This window comes from Gadus morhua, chromosome 19 (genome assembly GCF_902167405.1).
Source record: "Gadus morhua chromosome 19, gadMor3.0, whole genome shotgun sequence".
Classification (NCBI taxonomy): Eukaryota; Metazoa; Chordata; class Actinopteri; order Gadiformes; family Gadidae; genus Gadus; species Gadus morhua.
In genome coordinates this window covers 19,401,684-19,427,737 of record NC_044066.1, presented here as the reverse complement: position 1 = coordinate 19,427,737, position 26,054 = coordinate 19,401,684, and the positions used below count along the sequence as shown (strand labels likewise).

The window sequence follows — 26,054 nt, the reverse complement described above, 5'->3', positions numbered from 1 at the left end:
TGGACAGACTGGCTGATAGCATAACCAGAATCACTTGCTATCCAAGTAAAGACAATTTAGAAAGCGTAGCCAAAGCTCTTGTTGCAAAGCATCCTTGTCTCAGGGAGCCGGGTTCAGGTAAAGGATGGTACTGCTGGAGATTCAGCCTGATATTCAAGATGGGCAATTACCGTCAGAGGATGATGGCAGCTGGATGCCCTGAAGTTCTTGTAAATAAAAGAAAAAGAAAGGGAAACACCAAGCCAGTCAAGAAGGCAAAAAAGGGAGAGATCAACTACTTACCAGAGCCACCTGATGGACAAAGTACTGTTAAATCAGATAAGGATCGTGAGACCATGCTTTTGGAAGTGCAGAAGAGAGAGCCAGATTTGCACCTGCTCGATGAATTGATGACTGCAACATTCTCCCAGCGAAGACAGGAGATCATTGGTGACGAGCCACTCATTTCTGCAGTCAAGGACAGGTGGCCTGCATTGTTTAGTGAGAGACAGGTAATTCTTTGCCAACTGAGTACAGCATAGAAATCCTATATTTTGTTGTTTTAGGTAGTCAAACTACGCACTATATGTTTCAATCATATTTGTGTTTTTTTTGTGTCCCTTAGAGCTCTATGCTGCTCTTATTTTTCCCTCACTCATTGCCCTTTTCTCTGCTGTTTTATTATTGGTTTCAGCTCAGTGCTGAGTTCAGTAGAATCGTCACCAAAGACCTGCTGGAGTCATTCCTGGATGGACTTGGTGCCAGGTGTTCTACAAATGTACGGAGAAGCTGCTGCATCAGGCAGGAGGGTGCGCCTGAGCAGTATTCTCAGTTGTCTTCAAAAGGAGGTATGTACTGCACAGAAATCATTTCTTGTTAATGTACTAAAATTAGTATTCTGGCTTGGGTATCTTATTCACAAACTCTTGTCTTGTTCTTGTAGGACACGAACCAAAACAAAAGAGCAGCTGTCCTACTTGGTCTTCCATGCTACCTTGCAGAAGATTCCTCTGACATAATCAGGATGTGTGATGTAAGACACCGTATTTACACATTTTATGACATTGTTTTGTTTTAACATTTTTTATTTTCATAAGTCGTAAGGGGTAATTTTTTACAAATAAAATAGTAAATGAGTGAAAAATTAATGAAATGTGCCCTTAATTTAAATTGAAAATGTAATGAAACCTAAAATGCAGTAACTTAACCAATATGTAATAAAATATCCAGACTTATATTGTTTTTAAATAATGGAATGTTAACATATCACATTAGGCTACTTTTTAAAATAGCTTAGTATGTAGTATAGTATATCAGAGAAGGGTTTGCTGGGATGATAAAGTAGTGGGCTGCATCCTAGATTTATTTTTTTGGACCACATGTTATATGCTAGTTAAGAGGTGTGTCCCGGAGTTTCTGTCCGTGTGCATGTAGCTGTGTGATGCATAGTCTATTATAATCATTCTTTCATTTCAAATGCAATGTATATAACATTGAATTGTTATTCATACTTAAAATCAGAATATACTACATTTTTGAGAAATGGAGCACATTCAGTTAGCCTGGATACCAGCCTGAACTCCGCCCACAAAATATTTGGTCTGGAGATTCAGTCTGGAATTGAGCTCGTTGGGAGGTATTAGGTCAGATCAAAAAGTGATCTGACCAATCAAATTGTAAGGGCGGGCTTTATACGTTGATGGACAGATGATACACATTAACGTAATCAACCACGTCACCAAAGAGCGCTCAGCGCTTTTACTTTTTTTCCCAAAAATGCTGACCGTGTTGCCAATTTGTCCGTGTATCCTTAAATTCTTTTTACAAAACAGGCATAAATCGTTTATGTCCATCTTCTTTTTCTACTTCTTCGAACGTGCGCTCAGTTGAGTTAGTTTGAGAATAGCTGTGCTTCGCACAACATACGTCACATACTACGTTGCTCTGATTGGTTTTAGGTCTATCCAATTGAGCGAAGAGGCATTTTCCTTCCTGGTTCCGCCCTATAATCACAGCCCAATGGTTCGGTCTCAGACTCATATTCTGACTAGAATTATGAGTATGACATCGCCAGGCTAACATTCAGTACATTTTCTCAAAATTACTGTTGGTTTGTTTTATTATTTGGGCTTAACAATGAACATTCAGAAAGGCAATGACAACACTCACTCAATTAATGTCAAAGACATTTGTAGCCTTTCTCTATTAGCCTAGCAGTGATGTTTAAGTCAGTTAAGATGTGTGTTTTTGTCTTTATGTTTTCAGGCTCATGGTGAAACCCTTGACGTGCTAATGAGCGGGATGCAAGTTGGACTGTTGATTGGACACGAAGGCCCTCTGCATGATGCATTTCCATTGGATGTTTTCAACGTGGCTCTGGTAATAGAGGAGAAGATAATCCTACATGACCTCCGAGATGTGTCCACAGGCTTTGCCATGTTACTGGGTGCAATCTACTGCCTAAACCTTGAGTACCCACGTAATATGAAGTATTCTTTTGAGTTCCTTCAGAGGGTTGTCATGAACATTAAACCGGACCAATGTTCAGCCAGAATCCATGGACTCAGAAATAAAATGCTTAGATATCGCATGTAAACAAAGAAATGCACTTGTCAAGCAACTACTAGGAGGCAGCAGTTATCTGGGAAGCTTGCCTTGTTCTTTACACTAGCATACAGGTTTTCATCGGCTTAGTTTGTTCAGCACAAGTCAGGTATGCGTGACAGATGTGTCACTTGTGAAGTTGAAAAATCTGAAATTGTTGAAAAATCTAAAATAGTTTAAATGTGCAAAACATTTTGAGGTATAATGAAAACAAACTTTTGTTTCGAATTGTGGTTAAAGAATCTTTTAGACGTGGATGTTGATGTTTTGTAAAGCTCTGCGTATACCACATTTTTCCTCTACAACTTCGCCATACTTATTCTCTCATTCACAGTTTTAAAATTGTGTTCAATTAACAGTTAAATTAAGTGAAATGTAAGTAAGTATTTATAATGTACACCATTGTTTTTGTTCATATGACGATATGGACCGGTTATCTCACTTTTTGCTTACTTATGACACCTGCCCATCTGTCCCCCTTTCCTCAGCACTCTCGGTTGTCAACCTCAGTGAGGCCTGTTTTGATGCAAAGACATGTTTAAGATGTATCAATGTTCCACATTGTTCATATTCATGTTGAGATTTTATGATTATCTGTTTACTATCTCACATACGTCATTGTTCAACCCCACCTCACCTACTTTCTTTCTACGAGTCCACTCGCTGTCAGTCCACCCACCCTCTGTCTGTCTGTCTGTCTGTCTGCAAGTCCACCCTCTGTCTGACTGTCATGTCTGTCTGCAAGTCCACCCTCTGTACATTACAGAGACATACATTGGGTATGGCATGTTAAAACCTTTAACTTCTGTTAAAGTTTATATAAATGTATTTATAAAATAAATGTTCTTGGACAACTGCAAGAATTCAGTGTGAAGCTCTGTCATTTACCATGCAAGTTGAAACAAATTTAGAATTTTAATCCTCTTAACTTTAAATGAGGAGTCGTATAAATACGGCTAAGTTAGTTTAACTCAGAACTGTGAGTTACAATAATAATGAAATATCTGTTTGTTTTACTAGCTAAAGAATGTTATTGTATTGATAATGTTTAAAAAAATGTTGTTTTAACTCACAGTATCAAGTTTAAACAAGATGTGATTAAAAGTTTTCATGTATCAATGATGTATAATTATATTTTGTTTCAACTAATGGTATCAAGTTATGATTACAAGTGATTAAAAGTTAAGTCAACTTTGACAACTTAAAAAACAACATTGTGACAACTAGAACAGTGTAGTATAATCAACCTTTTGAACTTTATTTTCAGAGTTGAAACAAAGGTAATCTTAAATTGAGTTAACTTGCAGATTTAAGGCAGCAGGTGAACCTTCATTTGCAAGTTGAACTGACCTGAAATGTCTTACAGTGTATAGCCTAGCCTAAAACACGGACCACACCACACTGTTTAAGGTAAAAACAACAACATTTTATTACAGGATTACATGACGTCACGTCTTCCACTCCCTCCTGCCCGGTCTGGGGCATAGCGCAGCCACTTTTGAACAGCCTGGGCAAAAATGTATTGGGTGACGGCGGCTGTCCCGAGCTGCTGTGTAATAGCATCTAAAACAGAGAATACAAGCACAATGCAAAAAATTAGCCTTAAAGTTAAACAGAACTCCCACATATATGCACACTTTGAAACAAATTCGGCAGCCTAGGAGACATTTTCTTAAAATGATATACATATCCAGTGGGGGGCTTCCATGGTGGCACGGGGGGCAACCCGCCCCCCCTGTAATCTGATTGGCCACCCTGCATGCCCCCACCCCCACCCACTAATGGTCATTGATTCGGGGTAATGTCAACCATTGCGCTAAAGCTCTTTACCGACGCTGCACGTTATTCTGCACGTTAACTCATTCTGAGTTCAATCTCTAGTCTAGATGGTGTTCGATTACTTTTGTTTTGCCTCGTGCAGCCTGTAGGGGAATAGCGTGCTTGCCGTCTCCTCGGCCATTTCAACTTTGGACTTCAACTTTCTATAAAGGTACGAACAGTGGTTGTGTAACTGTTTATGTATTTATGTTTAAATGCTAGGGAACATGCCGAGAGTGTTATAGCCGTGCATCGAAAGTTTGAAAAAGTAGTTGGTTTGAAAACGGAGGAGTCGCTCTGCCGTAGCGTGCTTGCTAGCAGCATCACACTGGCAGGCGCGTGGTAAGAAAGTGTCCACAATTTCATGACATAGAATATTCTTATGGTGATTGAAAATGTAGCAGGATTTACCAAACATAGATCGGCAGAGTGCCAAGTCTTTAAAGGGCCGCTTCTGTTTGGCCTGCTCCTTGCCCTGCTTCTTTCCGGCCCAGTTCAGTCCTGAAGCCAGTTCGTTGGTCAACAAATTGGCCATCATCCGGCGGACCCTCACCTCTAGGGTAGTCCCTCCGATAATGGCGAGACGGGCAGTCTGGCATAGTATAACACATTTGCAGGGTAATGACGCGCAGACTGGAATCATATTTGTTCATGCCAACATATTCATAGACTGTGCAGATTATATATTTTTTCAGTCTGAATATAACTTGGATTGATAAAGTCGTACTGAAACAACAGTTTTTAGGATATATTGAAGTTTTCTGACCGAAGAATGATGTAACTATTAAACTACCATATTTTGGCGGTTTGGTCCATTTTGCAGTGTCTCCTCTGCACGGTCCAGGGCCTCCATGGTGTGGAGGGGCAGCTCCAAGGGCTCCAAGGAGGCCAGTCCCACAGACACAGTCTGTCCACACTTGCAGGAGTGGACGTATTGCCTGAATTCCTCCCGCAGTTCCTTCACCTCCTTGGACAACTCCGTCACCGCAGTCAGCAGTTTCTGCATAGCCACATCTATTGACAAAGAAAATAATAACATTTGAATGTAAAAGCTGACGCCCTTTTACTTAAAAATTTCAGAAAGTGTTGAACAACTTTTGAAGAGTTATATATATTTAAGCAACGCCATTGGTTTAAGCTAATTGTTGATAGATGGTACATCCTTCAATGATTCAAAGAATTGAGGAAACATTTACACATGAATGAAAGCCTAGAAATAGCCTTAGAACATAACATTCCTGTACTTGCCTTTTAACGTTCTCCATTGGCTCGACCGTCGGTCTCGAGTCCCTCCTCGCGTGCGGAGGCCACATCCAATCTAATGCACAAAAGTATTTTATGTGGAAAAAATGACTTATGCCTATTGTTGGGGAAAATAAACATTCATTCATGTTTATTGAGATCGTAGTCGTGCTTAATATTTTTTAGGTTAGTTTGACATCTTCAAGTTATAAAATCCTCCTAATGCTTTCATTTAAATCTACTCTTTCTTCAGTGCTTCAGTGCAGGGTTCTGCATAGCGTGCCTGCCTGAGATCTATTTGAGTTCAATGTAGGTGTACTTACAAGTATACTTAACTGATCTTCCTTAAAGGTTATTTGCAATATATTTCCGGTAAAGTGTATGTGCGTCTTTGATGCAACCGGCACGGTTTCGCACAGTGCGCCTGCCGTGGTTATTACTTGTATACTCTGGCAGTTATGTTTCTGCTGTTTCACATGTGCATGCAGTGCTGAAATAAGCATTTTCAAACGAATACTTCCAATCTAATGCACAAAAGTGTTTTATGTGCAAAAAATGACTTGGGCATATTGTTGGGGAAAATAAACATTCATGTTTATTGAGATCTTGGTCATGCTTAACATTTTTTAGGTTAGTTTGACGTCTTCAAGCTATAAAATCCTCCTAATGGTTTCATTTAAATCTACTCTTTCTTCAGTGGTTCATTTCCTGCCTTGGCGTGTCACACCCGGGGACAGTTTCACATAGCGTGCCTGATCACGTGGGCCTCGATCTGGCAGCGCGCTGTTAGAAACGGACGTCCCGTCTCGGTATTCTAACAGTGCACTGTTAGAATGCACTGTTAGGTATTCTAACAGTGCACCGTTAGAATACCCCCAGTCAACAGTGCGCTGCCAGATCAAGGCATGCCTCGATCCGGAGCACTCCGGCAGCCTAACCGCTGTCCATGCCACCAGGGGGAGGTAGGTGGGGCTTTAAGTACGTTAAGTATTCTGAGATGAAGTATACTTAGTACATTTACTTTTCACCAGGGAAGTAGGTGATGCTTGTAGCATTTCTAATAAGGCATTCTTGAAAAAGGCCGATATCGGTGCAGCATATTGTTGTTTTGTAGGTTGTGATGAAGTGAGTCATTCTGTAAGTGACTAATATTCATTAAAAGCTTGATGACTGAGTGTAGCCAGGAATTGTTTATGGATTTTTCTGACGCAGAATTTCTTTTTCTTGGAAAAGGCTTGGAGAATACGTTGGGCCTAAAGTTATACTGGTAATAAACGTGTCGCCTACTCATATTCAACCTGAAGTTATAAACTCAAGTCGGCGACACATTAATCATACTTTGTATTTTGTGCTCAGTAGAGAACTAGGTCCTCTCTGGATTTTAAAAGAGTGTGTAGTTGTTGATGTAAAAGCCTCCATTACTGACCAAAATGCCGTAGAGAACTTCCTCTCCAGAACCAAATATACTTCTATATATTATCAGCCAGATGATGACCGCCACTCAATTACTAGTTTAAATTGGAGGGCCAACAGGACTGATGATGACATGTGACTGATAGAGCTTTAATTACCTCCCTTGCCACAGTTGGCAGGGGCAGGTCTAAGCCAGGGTTATGAGCGACAACAAATTAGGTTAACATTTCACATCTCACATCTGGGACACACTTCTTCTTGAGAAGGCCGATCCACTCAGTGGTCTTCGTAGGAAGTGTACCAGATGTGAAATAAGGGGAAATAACAGTGCTTAATGATTTCGATTTTTGAGTTGTTGATTTGGTTTTTACCAGCATTTTTTCAGTGTAGTCCTCAAGACAAGAAATTACAAAATGTCATTTATTTCCGACGTTAAAGGTTTAATGGCATGATCAATCAAATCTGAAAAAACAAAAATTTAGTCATTTGATTGATCATTTGATTACATTACCGTTACATATTTGATGACATTATTTTAGATGAGCTTTTGGGTATTCTATTAGCGGTTTAGCTCAGGGCTGTGAAGCAGCTGATGCACCTCCAGCACGTAATAATTTAAGGCCGATTGCAATGTCCTCGTGTGACACTCCAGATAAGAGACACGTTTTACGGGAACAAGCCAAGTATGACATCTGCCAGCCGAGCAACAGAGTTGCTCTCCTCCCCTCACCATCTGTCCATCTGAATCTGATTGGCCACCCTGTATGCCCCCCCCCACCCCACCCACTAATGGTCATTGATTCGGGGTAATGTCAATCATTGCGCTAAAGCTCTTTACCGACGCTGCACGTTATTCTGCACGTTAACTCATTCTGAGTTCAATCTCTAGTCTAGATGGTGTTCGATTACTTTTGTTTTGCCTCGTGCAGCCTGTAGGGGAATAGCGTGCTTGCCGTCTCCTCGGCCATTTCAACTTTGGACTTCAACTTTCTATACAGGTACGAACAGTGGTTGTGTAACTGTTTATGTATTTATGTTTAAATGCTAGGGAACATGCCGAGAGTGTTATAGCCGTGCATCGAAAGTTTGAAAAAGTAGTTGGTTTGAAAACGGAGGAGTCGCTCTGCCGTAGCGTGCTTGCTAGCAGCATCACACTGGCAGGCGCGTGGTAAGAAAGTGTCCACAATTTCATGACATAGAATATTCTTATGGTGATTGAAAATGTAGCAGGACTTACCAAACATAGATCGGCAGAGTGCCAAGTCTTTAAAGGGCCGCTTCTGTTTGGCCTGTTCCTTGCCCTGCTTCTTTCCGGCCCAGTTCAGTCCTGAAGCCAGTTCGTTGGTCAACAAATTGGCCATCATCCGGCGGACCCTCACCTCTAGGGTAGTCCCTCCGATAATGGCGAGACGGGCAGTCTGGCATAGTATAACACATTTGCAGGGTAAACACACGCAGACTGGAATCATATTTGTTCATGCCAACATATTCATAGACTGTGCAGATTATATATTTTTTCAGTCTGAATATAACTTGGATTGATAAAGTCGTACTGAAACAACAGTTTTTAGGATATATTGAAGTTTTCTGACCGAAGAATGATGTAACTATTAAACTACCATATTTTGGCGGTTTGGTCCATTTTGCAGTGTCTCCTCTGCACGGTCCAGGGCCTCCATGGTGTGGAGGGGCAGCTCCAAGGGCTCCAAGGAGGCCAGTCCCACAGACACAGTCTGTCCACGCTTGCAGGAGTGGACGTATTGCCTGAATTCCTCCCGCAGTTCCTTCACCTCCTTGGACAACTCCGTCACCGCAGTCAGCAGTTTCTGCATAGCCACATCTATTGACAAAGAAAATAATAACATTTGAATGTAAAAGCTGACGCCCTTTTACTTAAAAATTTCAGAAAGTGTTGAACAACTTTTGAAGAGTTATATATATTTAAGCAATGCCATTGGTTTAAGCTAATTGTTGATAGATGGTACATCCTTCAATGATTCAAAGAATTGAGGAAACATTTACACATGAATGAAAGCCTAGAAATAGCCTTAGAACATAACATTCCTGTACTTGCCTTTTAATGCCATTCTGGCAGTGCCTGGAGAATCTGTAACAAGTATGAAGAGAGAAATTAAACCATTTGACTGGATATACTGCAGTTGTTTTGGATGTTTGAATTGACATGAATTACTTCAAACATACCTTCAGGAGATGGCCTCTGGAATTGAGGCATTGGACCGGGTGGAGGGTAGGCCAATTCATCTCCTGGGAACGCTATTGGGATAGGGACATTGGGGTTAGGGAAATTGGGGCGTTGGAGGCTATAATGCATCTTTGGAGGTGATGGTTGGCTGTCCTGACTGGCTTGTTGGGTTGCTGGTTTGTCTAAAGAAAAAAAAGATGTGGGGGGCCGGGAAAGGTGGTTAGGGGCTGATCTGTGCGTAGGTCAGTGCGTAGGTCAGCAGGTCGAGCAGCACCCGTGCTGCCGTCCCCTCCAAGGCCAGCGCAAGGTGGATGACCGCCTCCTCGGCACCCCAGCAGTTGTGCCACTCTGCAAGCCGGAACTGGGCCAGGTGAGGCTCCAGTGCCGTTGCCCGAGAGCACTCCGGCAGCCTGACCGCTGTCCATGCCACCAGGGGGCGGTAGGCAGCTGCTAGTTCTCCAGCCATTCCGGTCTTGGCCAAAGGGGGGCGCTGCACTCCCATAACGCAGGGTGCGTCGTTCTCCATTGGCTCGACCGTCGGTCTCGAGTCCCTCCTCGCGTGCGGAGGCCACATCCAATCTAATGCACAAAAGTATTTTATGTGGAAAAAATGACTTATGCCTATAAGTCAATGTTGTTTATTCATATGTGAATGAATGTTTATTGAATGTTTTATGAATCAAATGTTTGATGAATGTTTATTCATATGAATGAATAAACATTCATTCATGTTTATTGAGATCGTAGTCGTGCTTAATATTTTTTAGGTTAGTTTGACATCTTCAAGTTATAAAATCCTCCTAATGCTTTCATTTAAATCTACTCTTTCTTCAGTGCTTCAGTGCAGGGTTCTGCATAGCGTGCCTGCCTGAGATCTATTTGAGTTCAATGTAGGTGTACTTACAAGTATACTTAACTGATCTTCCTTAAAGGTTATTTGCAATATATTTCCGGTAAAGTGTATGTGCGTCTTTGATGCAACCGGCACGGTTTCGCACAGTGCGCCTGCCGTGGTTATTACTTGTATACTCTGGCAGTTATGTTTCTGCTGTTTCACATGTGCATGCAGTGCTGAAATAAGCATTTTCAAACGAATACTTCCAATCTAATGCACAAAAGTATTTTATGTGCAAAAAATGACTTGGGCATATTGTTGGGGAAAATAAACATTCATGTTTATTGAGATCTTGGTCATGCTTAACATTTTTTAGGTTAGTTTGACGTCTTCAAGCTATAAAATCCTCCTAATGGTTTCATTTAAATCTACTCTTTCTTCAGTGCTTCATTTCCTGCCTTGGCGTGTCACACCCGGGGACAGTTTCACATAGCGTGCCTGATCACGTGGGCCTCGATCTGGCAGCGCGCTGTTAGAAACGGACGTCCCGTCTCGCGCATGCGCATTTCACATAGCGTGCCTGTTCACGTGGGCCTCGATCTAGCAGCGCGCTGTTAGAAACGGAAGTCCCGTCTCGGTATTCTAACAGTGCACCGTTAGAATACCCCCAGTCAACAGTGCGCTGCCAGATCAAGGCATGCCTCGATCCGGAGCACTCCGGCAGCCTAACCGCTGTCCATGCCACCAGGGGGAGGTAGGTGGGGCTTTAAGTACGTTAAGTATTCTGAGATGAAGTATACTTAGTACATTTACTTTTCACCAGGGAAGTAGGTGATGCTTGTAGCATTTCTAATAAGGCATTCTTGAAAAAGGCCGATATCGGTGCAGCATATTGTTGTTTTGTAGGTTGTGATGAAGTGAGTCATTCTGTAAGTGACTAATATTCATTAAAAGCTTGATGACTGAGTGTAGCCAGGAATTGTTTATGGATTTTTCTGACGCAGAATTTCTTTTTCTTGGAAAAGGCTTTGAGAATACGTTGGGCCTAAAGTTATACTGGTAATAAACGTGTCGCCTACTCATATTCAACCTGAAGTTTTAAACTCAAGTCGGCGACACATTAATCATACTTTGTATTTTGTGCTCAGTAGAGAACTAGGTCCTCTTTGGATTTTAAAAGAGTGTGTAGTTGTTGATGTAAAAGCCTCCATTACTGACCAAAATGCCGTAGAGAACTTCCTCTCCAGAACCAAATATACTTCTATATATTATCAGCCAGATGATGACCGCCACTCAATTACTAGTTTAAATTGGAGGGCCAACAGGACTGATGATGACATGTGACTGATAGAGCTTTAATTACCTCCCTTGCCACAGTTGGCAGGGGCAGGTCTAAGCCAGGGTTATGAGCGACAACAAATTAGGTTAACATTTCACATCTCACATCTGGGACACACTTCTTCTTGAGAAGGCCGATCCACTCAGTGGTCTTCGTAGGAAGTGTACCAGATGTGAAATAAGGGGAAATAACAGTGCTTAATGATTTCGATTTTTGAGTTGTTGATTTGGTTTTTACCAGCATTTTTTCAGTGTAGTCCTCAAGACAAGAAATTACAAAATGTCATTTATTTCCGACGTTAAAGGTTTAATGGCATGATCAATCAAATCTGAAAAAACAAAAATTTAGTCATTTGATTGATCATTTGATTACATTACCGTTACATATTTGATGACATTATTTTAGATGAGCTTTCTGGTATTCTATTAGCGGTTTAGCTCAGGGCTGTGAAGCAGCTGATGCACCTCCAGCACGTAATAATTTAAGGCCGATTGCAATGTCCTCGTGTGACACTCCAGATAAGAGACACGTTTTACGGGAACAAGCCAAGTATGACATCTGCCAGCCGAGCAACAGAGTTGCTCTCCTCCCCTCACCATCTGTCCATAGTATTATGGTCTGTTGTGCATATTCTCTACACCCCCAACCACACTATCGCGGCCACGATGCACGACTCACTCAGCACTCTTCCTCCTCCTCCTCCTCCTCCTCCTCATCCTCATCTTCGCTGAGTCTGTCCCCAAAATAATAACAGTAAGGTGATGGAGACGTAGGTGCGAGGTGCTGTGTTGTCCCTTCAGCAACATCCGACCACCCAATGTGCTGCTGTCCTCGCTGTGTTGTTGTAACTACGGGCCACACTGTAAAACCTAACAGTACATCTTACTAAAAGAACTAAGTAGACGTAACTTAAATCTCAAAAATCGTTGGGGTTACTCATTCACCTGAATGAACAGAACTTAAGAATCAATAATTGATGTAATAACTCTTTTGTTTTGAGTGCTGCTCAAATATGGAACATTTTAAGTCTAACTTATTTATTCCAGTGTGTTCCATTGACTTATTTAACTTAAGTGTAGCTATATCATTTTCATTAGACTATATAAGCTACACTTTGTGTAATTCGTTTTTATTGCTATCTCTATTATTTATAATTATTTCTGATGATTATGCAATGCCCAATTAAAACTAATAATTACTGTGACATAATTTCAATGATCACAGTGTAAAGATTTAAAGTTAATCACAGAATATTGGCATAAATAAATAAGCTTATGACACACATTTTCGTTCAACTTTTTTTGATTGTGTCTGAAACAGCTTGTGTGTCTTTTAACAGGCGCTAGCTCTTTATATGTGGGAAACCCATTTATCTAAAACGGCTGAATCCGAATACTCATACTTGACTACTATATAGTATGCATTTTGCAGTACGCCAAAAAATATAGCGCGTGGGAATGCTCAGTACGCATTGTGTAGTACGGAAGACGTTTCCGAATGCGTGCTACCCATGGACATAATAAAGGATGGACCACGGACTGGAAAATGGCCGCCCATTCATTCCTATGCAAACTGCTCAGTGGCGCATGGTAACATACAGGAGCGATTTGCTTCCGCGGTATGTGGCCAGGACACGTGACCTAGTCCGTGACGTACCGGATGCAGAGATCTTCTTCTTCTTCTAGTTTAGTGGCGGATCATAGTTTTTCCCCATATACCGCGACTTACTGGACTACTACACAGGAGTTTGTGACAAGGACGTTGACAAGGACAAGGACGTTGGCAAATCATACTTTAAATCATACAAATAAATTCAAAGAAAAAACCAAACTAACGAAACAAAATAAACAAAATAAAACAAACTAACAAAAGAAATGAATAAATAAAAATAAAAAATATATATAGTTAAGGTTAAATTCTTCTAATTAGGTTAGTATCTTTTAGCTAATTTATCAGCAATTTCATTGACATATATTCCATGGTGGGCTGGAATCCAACAGAACTGAATAACTAAACCAAGGCTTATAATATTTAAAAGAAGATGCTTTACCTCTATCACCAAATCTTCACGTTTTGAATTATTTGTTATAAAACTTAGTCTAACCCATCTAAGAGCGGTTATTATTGTGGCCATCTCGATTGAGTATACTGATAAAGTCACCCACTCTATATCCATATCCTTTTTCAAATTCTGGAATATATATGCCAATACCACATTGTCACATTGAGTTAATGGAAGTTAATTCGGAATTTAATTTAATTCGGAAGTTAATGGAGCCGTGCACTTAAAAATAGGTCCATAGCAAGGAGCCGTTTGTTTCAGTACGGCTCCTTTCAGCTGCCCACCCAACATCAACTGCTAATAAAACGCTTGAGGAGGCGTTTTGAAAAGAAAAAACTTACATTTTTTTAGAACAGGGTAGAAAGATAATTATGAGCCTTTGATTGATATCCAGACATTTTTTGCGGAGACACAATCCTGTTCCCCACTTGTATTGGAGTGGACGGCGATATCTACTTCTGGGCCACATGAAATGACGGACCCCCGTCCACTCCCAGCTAAAACAGCTGCAATACCAGGGCTGTGTCCCAATTCCTAGGACTCATCCTTCGAATGCAGCCTTCGAAGGATGCGTCCTAGGAATTGGGACACAGCCCAGGCTTGGCCTCTGAGCACGGGTGGATTGCGGAAGTATATGCCTATCCTGGGGGCCTGGTGCTACCGCCAAAGTAAACCACGGAGTTCACTACGCTATCCCACAATGCAACCGGAGTCGGGTAACGAGCGAAGAAGAGATGGCTGACCCGACACCAACAGGAAGACGTCGTAGAAAGCGGCTCAAACCAAAGTTGCAGGCATTGAGAAATGAGCCGGAGTAAATTATCAAGATCTTTGTTGTTTTTTTATTGTTCCTGATAAGTAGTTCTTAAAAATTTAAAAAATCAAAATCTTTCGGTCAAGGTTCAGAGGGACTGAAGCTTTGTGATTGTTTTCTAATTAGTGATACTTGTGCAGGTAGGTTGGCCTTGTGCAAGTGTGCAGGAAGTTTTATTGTCTGCTCGAGTCCCGCTGGCTGTACTGTTGTTGAGCCGTGTTAACATGTTTCGATGGACGGGACGGCCTTGAGTATAAAGCTGTTTTGCCTAACATTCTTCCTTTCAAGGGACTATGTGTTTAGTTTAGTGTGTTTCTTGTGTTATATTGCCATACAGAGATGGCATGTTTAAAAATAATAATAATTAGTAAAGCTGCTTTAATGACTACTTGAAATGAACATGGAAATGTTATGAATGTTCTGCATTCAGCTTAATAAATAATGTGGCGACTCCTACCCCCGGGGAGTCTGGGTATTCATAATGTTTGGGGAAAAGGGGTTTTATTGTCTTTGTATAACTTGTTGTGTTATTAGGTTAAGTGGGGTTAACGGGTTTGGGTTCTTTATTGTTTGTATGTTAATTGTGATGTGTAGTGTGATCGGGACCATTACTGAGAGTGTTGTGTGTGTTGGTCAGATGTGCCGTGTTTTCTGTATGTGTGTTTCAATAAAGGCAGCTCTCGTGGTCGTGCGTAGTACTGAGGCACGAGAGTTGCGCCGCCATTTAAACCTGGGCTCCTGTCTCGTCCTTCCCGCGCTGCTCGCCACAGTAATTTAAGTTGGATCAGAGATTGGTGAATTCATTGTGCTCATTTAACTTGATTGGTTTAAAGGCCCACTATGCAACTTCGGGCATTTCTTGGCTGTTTTCTTGGTTTTGGCACGCACATTTCTCTACACAGCGCCCCCTACAGCTTCGTAGTAGATATTTCACAACACTGTCGTAACAACTCGTTGACGACCCTTCCCCATGCACTTCTACGCGAGCCATGTGCATTTGTTTTCAAAGAAGCCGGCGAATGCGTGGAGCCATGTCCGAAGTAGATGTTCATAAAGTGTAGGCAAGGTTATACATTTTTAAAAAGGTGTATTTGTATTGCAATAAACATAAATCCATCCTTTTTTTATAGTTGACGGGGAGAATGTATATCCTAGATTATAATTGTTATATCTTAGGTTGAACAGAACAATCAGTGTAAGAGGTTTGGCCAACATAATAATCTAAATAAACAAGAACCTGGATTCGGGGATTCAGTCTGTATCTGGGGGACGAGACGGACGAACAGCAAAACACCCATGGAAACAAAGGTGTTTATATGGTTGCAACCAAGCAAGCTAGAAACATACAGGGCTCAACAAAACGGTCGAGAAAACAATTTTTACAGGGCTCACAACAAAATGGTTGAGCAAACACATTTGTACAGAGACTATCAACATCAAGAATACCACGAAGACAAAGATCACCCAAAGGTACTTTCAATTTCAAAAGCAACACGGCCGAGTCGGCGTCTGATTTGCAGTCTTCTTTTTCTTTCAGTTCACGCTATTCCTGAAAAGCTTGCTCAACGTTTACTCGTGTCTGGCCTCTCTGTCGGTCAGTCTCCCTTTTCTCTTCTTCTGTTCCTCCGACATTGGGTTTCTCTGTCTCTTTTTAGTCGGCTGATCTATGATGAATATAACAATCCCTTAGTTACTTGTGTTTATATCGAGCCGGTTCCGCGTTTGGGGGTCTGTGCCGTAAAGCACCAACGCCCGGAGTTCAGAACTTTCAACGCTCCAACGCGTGACGCTTAGCCACGATAGCCAATCAGCGTGGAGCTTGACCCGACATGACCGACAGAGAGTAGTGACCCTTGCACAGAAGCATACGGCCGACATCTTTCTTTATTCTGGGGGTGGAAATAGTAACATAGTTATGCCATTAAATGCGTTTATGGAAACATTTTTAGCGAGAAATGTGCATTTTACTTTCATTATGTTCGCTCGGTGAATGTGAAGGATGTTTGGTTTGATAGTTATGACGGAGAGGGAACGCTCCGTTCACTTGCATGGACAGAGTCTCTGGATGCTAAGCAACCTCAACGTCTTGGCGGACTATTTCTCTCCTGATCAACACTACGAATGCTGGAAACACACCAGACACACCATGTGAAGTTATTCAACCCGATTATTGTTATTTATATCAGAGATTATTTAATCTAACCCGATCTAAACTCTATCACCCAAACACGGCGGCGTTTGTGTTTCCTACCTCGGACTCCAGCGCAGCCACGGCCGACAACTATCTTTATTCAGGGTGGAAATAGTAACATAGTTACGCCATTAAATGCGTTTATGGAAACATTTTTAGCGAGAAATGTGCATTTTACTTTCATAATACTCGCTCGGTGAATGTGAAGGATGTTTGGTTTGATAGTTATGACGAAGAGGGAACGCTCCGTTCACTTGCATGGACATGGACTCATCTAGCTGCGTTGACGCGTTGGAAGCGTTGAACCGAGTAACCACCACACAATGATCAAGCGCGTTTGGTGTGGCCGCACCGTAACGCGGTTGGTGTGGCCGTACCATTAGTCGATTGATCCATGATGAATGCAACAATTGCCTCGTAACTGGCTGTTTATATCTAGCCGGTGCCATGTTTGGGTGTGTGTCTGTGCCGTAAAGCATTTTCGAAACTACAATCTGACTACATTTTCGAGGATACTTCCGTTGCGTCACATCCGGATTGTGTCGGTCCGAACAGAGCAAGTTGCATATGCGCTTTTTCACTGGAGAGGCGACATGGGTAAATGACACACCCACCAATCGACCCAGAAATGGATGCAGAACCATCAGCATAACTCTCAACCTGCATACTTAATGTAATTTTGGCTAAAAAAGTTGCATAGTGGGCCTTTAAGAAAAATCGGTTTCCTCAAATGAATTGAGTAGACGAAATGTAATTTTAAGTTGTCGCAACTAGAATGTAATAAGTTATTTCAGTAGGAAGACAAAGTTGATTATACTTAAGTAAAAAGATTTAGCAACAAGAGGCATTTAAGTTAGTATTACTTAATTCACATACATTTAATGAACACATGTTATATACGTTGAATGAATTGCTGCATTTAAGTGTAAAAAGCTAATTCTTTACATTTCACTTTAGTAAATGGAATAAGTAATGCTAACTCATAATACACATGTCACAATAACTCTAGATATAAGAGTTATCTTTACTTACATAAAATAATTGCTGGTACTTAATTTATTTGAGTTAGTAAACTTAACTAGTTCAAGGCAATCGGTTTCCTCAAATAGTTTAAGTTGAACTGTACACAATCTGTACTCATGCTGACTGGCTTGTGTGTACAGACTGTACAGGCATTGAGATCAGCTGGATGGATCAAGGATGTGTGTGTGTGTGTGTGTGTGTGTGTGTGTGTGTGTTTGTGTGTGTGTGTGTGTGTGTGTGTGACTTCCGTTTGTGTGAACAGCTTTTACACACTCACCTCACATCCAAGGCCCCGTTTACACGAGGACGCTTGCGGGTAAAAACAACAAAATATTTTATCGGAATCGCCTTTCGTTTAGACGGTGACTGCGTTTTTGGGGCTTAAAAACGCAAAGATCTAAAACCACCCTCCAGAGTGGAAAACTTGAATACGCTCCGCCGTAGCGTTTCCGTCTACACTGCCAAGACGCAAAACTCTACTCAGATCTGCTCACGTCGCGTACGCGTTTACATCACATACAGCGTCAGTACAGGGAAATAAACAAGCATGTTGGATTATTTCCATGCGTCGGACCGTCAAGCTGCTCTGGCAGCTCTAATAAACGTACAGGAGTCTTTCCACGAAATGTACAGGATATGTACAGACAGTATTACTGAACAGAGAAGGATCTGTAATTATGTTTAGGTTTTTGCGGCGCAGATAAGAGAAGAAGGAAGATTCTACGCATGTGCTCAGACATGGCGGTGTTGTGTGATAGTGTATCACAGCACCATCTAGCCGCCTGACATGCATACCCAATCGAATTCCACACACTTTTGCGTCACCGTATGAACGCAGATTTCCTCCCAAAAACGCTTGACTAAACGCGGAATAAAAAGTGACGACATGACGCCACACAAATTGTATTCCGAAGGGTCTTTAAAACAGCTTCAATTGTGTGTGTGGGTTTGTGCGTGTGTGCGCGTGCGTGCGTGTGGGGGGGGGGGGGGGGGGGGAGTTGGGGTGCGAGTGGACGGAACACGATGACTCAAACTGTGGGATGTGTGTTGGCTGTGTGCTGTGTGTATTTGTGTCTGTGTTGTTGGTCCGTCAGCATGTGACTAATACACACACTTCCGCGGCACCGCACGAATCGTGTGCTGATCACTCAACTTTATACATATTTTTATTTTTATTTTATTCATACGTCGTTTTGTTGCCCGGCGACAACCCATGTTTTTGTGCGTTTTATTGGTATCTTGTGCATCATGAACACTTTGAAGCACTAAAGTAACAGGGTTATTTTTGTTGTCACCCGTTGTAAGGATTTGGCCACCACAGTGTGCGAATAGAGATGTGTTATTTTGGGGTATAAAAGGCGTGCTGGTGGTGAGTGGGACCACAGCGGTCAGATTCCCGAGCGAAGCCAACTGGGCCACGCATTGAACCGGCCTCATTTATGAACCCGATGCCGGGATCCAACAGAAAGTAGGAGAGAATGGATGGCAAAAAATAAATAAAAGGGGACATTTGTTTTGTGACACCAAATCCAATGAGAATATCACACACGTATACACACGGACACACACAATTAGAAAATACACAAAAAAAAACTTATCTGCTGCCGGGGGACATTGCGTAGGCAGCAGTCGTGTGCAGTCCTGGGAAGACTCCGACCACGTCTGAGTCTGTTGCTGAGTCGGACTGTTTAGATTAGGTTAAGCTTCAGGATGCTTATGGTTTGGGTCAGTACTGACTCCACACAGAGGGAGCGGTGTTGAGGCACTCATTAGCGTTAAATTGCAACAGCTGAGTCTACAGGTGAGTCTCAGGCTGTGAGCCTCTGGGTAGAGACTCTGTGGAGGTGGCTCTCTGCAGGTGAGACTCCCGAGTTTCTTGGATTAAAACAAAGGACAAACGTTTGGCTCAAGACATTTCTATGAAGGAACTTTTGGTCATAAATACACGTGGAACCGGAACGAACTGGAATCAATGCGCGGGTTGGTCATTTTGAGACGAAGTGCTGGTGCGGCGTGTCACGGGAGAGAGATGTTCGGCCTACGGTGGGCCTTTGGTGAGTACCTCACACACTTAACCCCCTAGAGAGGGAAGGTTTCACTCACCCAGGGGAAGATCAGGACCATACTTCAAGATAAACGCACGACGTAGGGACTGACATAGGTGACGGGCCACCTACCCGGGTAATAACGAGTGGGGAAGGTCAGCATCGTAACACGGACACATTTACCCAGACAGATGAGTGTGTGTGAAATGGACGATGATAGAGGTGCCTTTTGAAAGCCAATCGAGTAAGAGTAATCAAATTAGGAGAGGAGAAAAAAAAGGTAAACACATTGAGGCGGAATGTGGTGCCCTGTAATGAAAACTCATAAAGAAAAACAGAGATAGCCTGGTCCAATGTTTGGGGGGAAAAATACTGCTGCTTTCTTGGGCAAGGAGATTTCCAGCTCAGTTGATGTGAATCTGGATTATGCTAATTAGCACAAATTCTGAGAATGCATATCGCAATCAATTATTAACTGAAACTTGCGGAAAACCTTTTGAAGGCCGACTCTTTGACTTTACTTCTGAGCAAAAGTTGGTTTAATTGAGTTCAGCCAAGGCGGTCCTCCTTGAGATACGATCAGGGTTTCGGACGTTCAGAAGACCGTTGAACTGGAGATGTGTGGGTTAGATTGATAAATGAACATATAGTATGCTGATGTGCTTCCAATTCAATGTAAAACTCTTCAATAGGGAGGCTTTAGACATTCAGACTAAAGGTCTGTATTCCTATAATACAGATCTTGAAAGCTGGATTGCACAAGTTCAGAAGGTTGTTGACCTGGAATTTGTCGGGTTCAATTGGTAAATGAAAACATTGTTTTGCTAACGTACCTTCTTATTTATGGCCCTTCAAGCGGTAGACTGCGTAGAAAATGGACGCTCTCCCTGCAGACGCATGGCTGGGAGGCTGGGGTCAACAAGTTTAGAAGGTTGTCAGACTGTGTCATTGTTTGGGTTTTGTTGATAAATGAACATATACCTTCTGGCTTTCTTTCTCCCTTTACAACCTTGAAGGACATTGCTAGGTCGCGGCTTTTGTACGCAACATATTTTGTCTTTTCTCTCACCCCCCTTTTTATTTCCCATCGCGCGTGTCTAATTGACTTTCTGTCCTATACCATTAAAGAACGCCCGACCTTTTTCCCTTTCAGCCATCCCATAATACCCGCTCAACCTCTTGTTGCTATGCAAGGTGGTTCAGGTTGGCCTGTTTTAATGTCCGTCAGTGGATCATACTTGGTTTTTAATTACCTCCACAATGAAGGGAGGAGCAATAAAAAAACTGCAGCTCTGATGCGTCTTCAATAAATTGACCTAAACAGCAAATTGAACGGCTGTCCTTAGCGCGCAAACTAATCTCCGCCTCAAAGGCTTTGGGAATGGATGACCTTTCCACTACCGCAGTTGCTAAGCAATGGTTAGGGATAGTGACATGCGATTGATATCGATGTCACCAAGAAAATTGAATTAATCTTTAATATTAAAAGTCTCCATGTCTGAATGTGTTTTGAACACGTATCACAAATTAATGTGTTTCAGCAGCAAAATAAAAGAAAATAGGAATTACAATTATGCATGATAATATAAGTGGAATCTGTAATGTACAATACATCTGATAGAATAAACCATAGTGTATATAACGACAATTATAAAAAAAAAAGCTACTTAACTTTAATTGATGGTACTTCAACGTCCTGATATGGCTGTCCAATCATAGATCTCAATAAGACCTCCAGTACTAGACTGTGTCTTTAGTCTGGTCTAAGTGGTTGAATGGACCACACAACACATATAAAGTCCTTTGACGCAGTAAAGGAAGTCTCATTTCAAACACGGCTGAACCCAGTAGAACAAATCAAACAGAAATGACCAACAACACTTTTCTTTTATATGGCACCAAATGGAGGAATCATGCATTTTTACAGAGGCACTTGGGTGGGGGGGGGGGGGGGGGCCGACAAACGCATTCAGGATTATTGGTTTGTAAATTTTAAAGTCTTATTGCCTCTTAAGTGCTGTGTGGAATACAAAGAAGTTATACTTCCCTTAGTGCCTGTCTGGAAAATATCAACATGTTTAATCTACCTGTGACTTGCAATGCTGGCGTGCGCGTACACACACACACACACACACACACACACACACACACACACACACACACACACACACACACACACACACACACACACACACACACACACACACACACACACACACACACACACACACACACTTAAAGTTAGGTGAGTGGATTCAGGCGCTTTTTAGACCTTTTATCCTGTTAGCCATCGTTTCGGGACCGCATTGATCAAATGACAAACCGCCACTACCCAAGTCGCACACAGAGTCAAATCCACCTGCTGAAGTGAACCCAACCAAACACACAAAAGCCGTTCCGGGCGTTCTTCACATACTCCTCCAGGGCGTTCCCCAGACCGGCGGAGAGGGATGGAGGAAGGGTGGGGTTGACGGGGTCATGACCCCAGGGGGCGGTGTTTTATATTGGCTGCACCCGCAATAAACAAGAATTCATAACTATAATTCTGCGATTGTGTATCCGTCAAGGGGTTGGGAGGGGATGGCAAGGCGCGATGCGCGTGCACGTGCACGTGGCCGTGCACGGGTCCTTGGCAGCGTGTGTTTATCTGGCTGGAGTGTGTGGGCCCCCACTCTCCGGCTGCTCCAAATGATCAACAGCCTCTTTTGTACCCCGACCTTCGTGTTGCACTCTTTATTGCTATTTCTATCTCTATCTTTCTGTCTGTATTGCTATCCCTCTCCCTTTCTCTATCGCTACCACCCTCTCGCTCTTCCTCTCTCTCTATCCATTTCTCTCTTTTTTTTTTTCTCTCTCTACTTTCATCGCTTTCTCAATCTCTTTTATTTCTCTCCTTTCTCACTCTTTAAACGCTATCTCACTCTCTATCCCTCTATCACCATCTCACTCGCACTCTTTATATATCTCTCTCAGTCGCTCCTTCTCTCACCCTCTCGCTGTCAAAAGTTATCTCTCTCACTCTCTTCCTATCCATCTCTCTCTTGCTTTCCTCTCTCTCTCCCTCATATAACTTTCCCACTCTCTTACAAATGCGACCTATCGCTCTCTCTCTCTATCTATCTCTCTGTCCACCATCATGTATTGTTCACTAGCTTGCTGTCTCATTCTTTAAGTCTCTCTCCCATTCTAACTCTCACTTACCTCTTTGTGTGTTTGTGTGCTCGATAGTGTTATTGGTATGTCTTGTGTGTGTGATAGAATGGTTATTTGTGTGTATATTGTGTAGGTGTGTTATTTTGTTTGTGTACGTGTTAGGGTTTTACTATGTTTGGTTTGAATGTATGTGTGTGTCGGTTTTTGTGTGTTTATGTGTATGTACGTGTGCTTATTTGTGTGTACATGTGTTTGTGTAGTTGTGTGTGTCTGCATGTGTGATTATTTGTGCGTGCGTGCGTGCTTGTGTGTGCATGCACACGCATGTGCCCAGAAAACCACATAATCCCCTCATGGGCGCTGTGTGGTGTTCCAGCTCTTGTCGGGATTTGTGTGTTGCCGTGTAGTGAGCAAGTACGCCGGCAGAAAGCTCTCACTGTGCTAATTAAAACCCCCCAGACACACACACTGCACAGCTGGGGCAAAGATAGTCATTCGTTCTGGAGGGGCGGCGGGCCTTTTTAAACACAAGGATGTTCGCTAAGACCAATATCAAAACATCCGGCTCCTAGACTTAGGGGATTAATGACGATGGAGGTAGGAATTAAGTGAAGGGTAGGCCAATAACAAGGCAGTGTGGTCGGGTCACATTGGAGTGCCGTCGGCATCAGTACTAATAATAACCAATAGCGTCGCTCGTACTAAGGCCTTGTACATACTGCTGTGGTGGTTCCGAAGCGTCTCACAAAAAGCCCATTAGTTTCCAAAGCGAGGCACTGTGGAGCTTGTAACCTTGCATTGCCAAGCCTTGAACAAAGTGTGCGCAAAAACACATGTGTGACGCACACAGACTTCCACGCAGAATCTCAATGTAGCTGAGTGGTACAAACCGGTACTACGTCAGGTACTAAAATAGGAAACATCAACTTTCTACTAAATCAGTATGTTCGAGGCCTAATACTACCATTTAGCAGACATTTTAAGGAGCAGTTTATAGATTTGGGGTTTTGCCCAAGGAAGCCTGCAGGTAGGCTGATGACATCGGGCAACGAACCCAGTACCAGGTGACTGGGAGTGGAACACCATAGCTAAGCACTAGCTGCGTTTCCATCTAAAAGGTGATGCGAATCTTTAGAAAGTTCGCAAAAAAGTAATTCGAATTAGGTGCGTTTCCATCAAGTGGTTGGAGCGGAATAGGTTGACGTTACGCGTTGATGTCGGCAGGGTTGCTATGGCCGGTCGTTATGCGGAAATCGGAAAGACTGTCAGTCCTGTGTGTTCAAAGTTCGCTATGTCACAGCTGTTTCGAAAAGTGTGTTTCCATCTCCCATTTTGCGAATTTACTCTCTTTCGCATTTCTCAAAAACCACGTCAAGCGAGCGGATAAACCTTTTTGCGAATTAGAGGATTTTTATGCAAATTTTGGTGTTTCCATCACCGTTTACCGATTCGATACTTCAAAGTTTGCATAAAATCAGGGGGATAGAAACGCACCTACTAAGGCTTGCCTTAACCCAATAACCTATCCATTCCGTAGCAGAAATCAGAGTATTTCACCAAACAAACGATCCATGTCCATTAGCAGTGGTCGTTTTGTTAAGGCCTATTGGATGCATTTCCCATAATCCCCCGCTGGTCGTTAGTTCCGCCACCGCCACTCTCTGGGCGCCAGGCTGAGGTGCGCTGGGCTGACGGTTCTCGTCAGCAGCCTCAGAATCACACAGAGGACGCCGCGTTGACCTCACAAAGATACCAACTTATATGTGTGTGTGTGTGTGTGTGACTGTGTGTTTGTTTGTATTGAGTGCTTGTGTGGTTATCCTGCGCCATTTTGTGTGTGTGTGTGTGTGTGTGTGTGTGTGTGTGTGTGTGTGTGTGTGTGTGTGTGTGTGTGTGTGTGTGTGTGTGTGTGTGTGTGTGTGTGTGTGTGTGTGTGTGTGTGTGTGTGTGTGTGTGTGTGTCATCCTGCGCAATTGTGTGTCAGCATTTGAGGTGTGTGTGTGTGTGTGTGTGTGTGTGTTATCTCGGTTTGTGTGTCTTTGAGTGTGTGTGGTCTTCTGGGTTTGGGTGCGGGTGCGGGTCGACCTGCATAATTGCGTGTCCCCATTTGGTGTGTGCTCGAGCATTTTCGTGCGTGTGCGCGTACAATGGGTCAACTTGGATAATTGCGTGTCCCCATTTGAGTTGTGTGTGTGTGTTACTCTCCTGAGTCTGTCTGTGTGTGCTTGTGTAACTCTCCTGTGTGTGTGTGTGTGTGTGTGTGTTTATGCTGTCTGTGTTAGGAAACTGTGTGTGTGTGTGTGTGTGTGTGTGTGTGTGTGTGTGTGTTACTCTCCTGTGTGTGTGTGTGTGTGTGTGTGTGTGTGTGTGTGTGTGTTTTGCTTCTTAGTATTTGTTACCCTCAGGTGTGTGTGTGTGTGTTACCCTCCCGTGTGTGTGTCACACTCCTGTGCATGTGTGTCTGTGTTGTTGCCCCCCCCCCCCCCCCCCCACTCCTAGCCTATTGCGAGAGGTTAGGAAACACATGACCCAGAAAGCAGTACAAGCCGTGTGAGCTATGACCACGTCGGGCTCTCCCGCTGCCTCCATTCATTTCCATCAGGAGCCCTAATAACGTCTGTACTCACAGCTGAAATTGCTTTCTGCTTTGAGGGCCGGGGAGGACTGGGGTACAGTGAGATGGCAGGGGGGGCTGTTGTTTCTCCCCCAAGTGTGGCAGGTTTAGATAGGGGGGGGGGGGGGGGGATGTTGGTGTTGAGTGTGGGTGTGTGTGGGAGGCTGTTATGGTCTTGATTTAGGGGTGTGCGCGCTGAACGCTGTGGGGCGTTCCCTGCAACGGCAGGCCCACAGTGACAAGCTTGCCGCCGTCTGGTCCCAAAGTCCTTCCCTCTGTTGCTTTCTTTCCTTCTAGTCTTCTTTCCTTCCTCCCTTCCTAGCTCTGTCTTCCGGATGGCTTGCCAATATTGCCTTCATTGTTGGGGTTCAATTCGTTGGCTGAACTGACAGAGATGTTCAATCGTAATTATTGGTAACCCCAACCCTGCTAACACGCATTTGCATCGGTAGGAGCCTAAACAGACAAATAAGCACGGTTGACTCCCGACACTTTGCAATAAACAACATTGTTTCCCCACGGCGAGAATGTCTGTGTAACCTTATTTTCAGGGTGGAGTGCGATATTGGTGACTCGGTATTTTGTCTGACATTTAAAGAGAATGGCCTCAGCGTTTTTCCCTCCGTGCTGTCTGGTCGGCGCTGATGATCCCTGCGCTTGAGGAAATCACAGCCAATAAAAGAGGAATTAAACGGCGAACCTTTGACAGTTCTGAGTAC

At 42.9% G+C, this 26,054-nt stretch overlaps 3 long non-coding RNA genes across 3 annotated transcripts; all 3 read left to right on the top strand.

Moving 5' to 3' along the window:
- The first annotated feature begins 738 nt into the window (after nt 1-738).
- Nucleotides 739-3,446, top strand: LOC115532133 (uncharacterized). The gene is made up of 3 exons (XR_003973990.1): nt 739-827; nt 923-1,012; nt 2,245-3,446. It is a non-coding gene; the product is annotated as an uncharacterized LOC115532133 (long non-coding RNA).
- A 914-nt stretch (nt 3,447-4,360) lies between these two features.
- On the top strand, nt 4,361-5,801 carry LOC115532134 (uncharacterized). The gene is made up of 2 exons (XR_003973991.1): nt 4,361-4,573; nt 5,225-5,801. It is a non-coding gene; the product is annotated as an uncharacterized LOC115532134 (long non-coding RNA).
- An 836-nt stretch (nt 5,802-6,637) lies between these two features.
- On the top strand, nt 6,638-10,442 carry LOC115532132 (uncharacterized). Its single transcript, XR_003973989.1, has 2 exons — nt 6,638-8,054; nt 8,706-10,442. It is a non-coding gene; the product is annotated as an uncharacterized LOC115532132 (long non-coding RNA).
- The last annotated feature ends 15,612 nt before the right edge of the window (nt 10,443-26,054 follow it).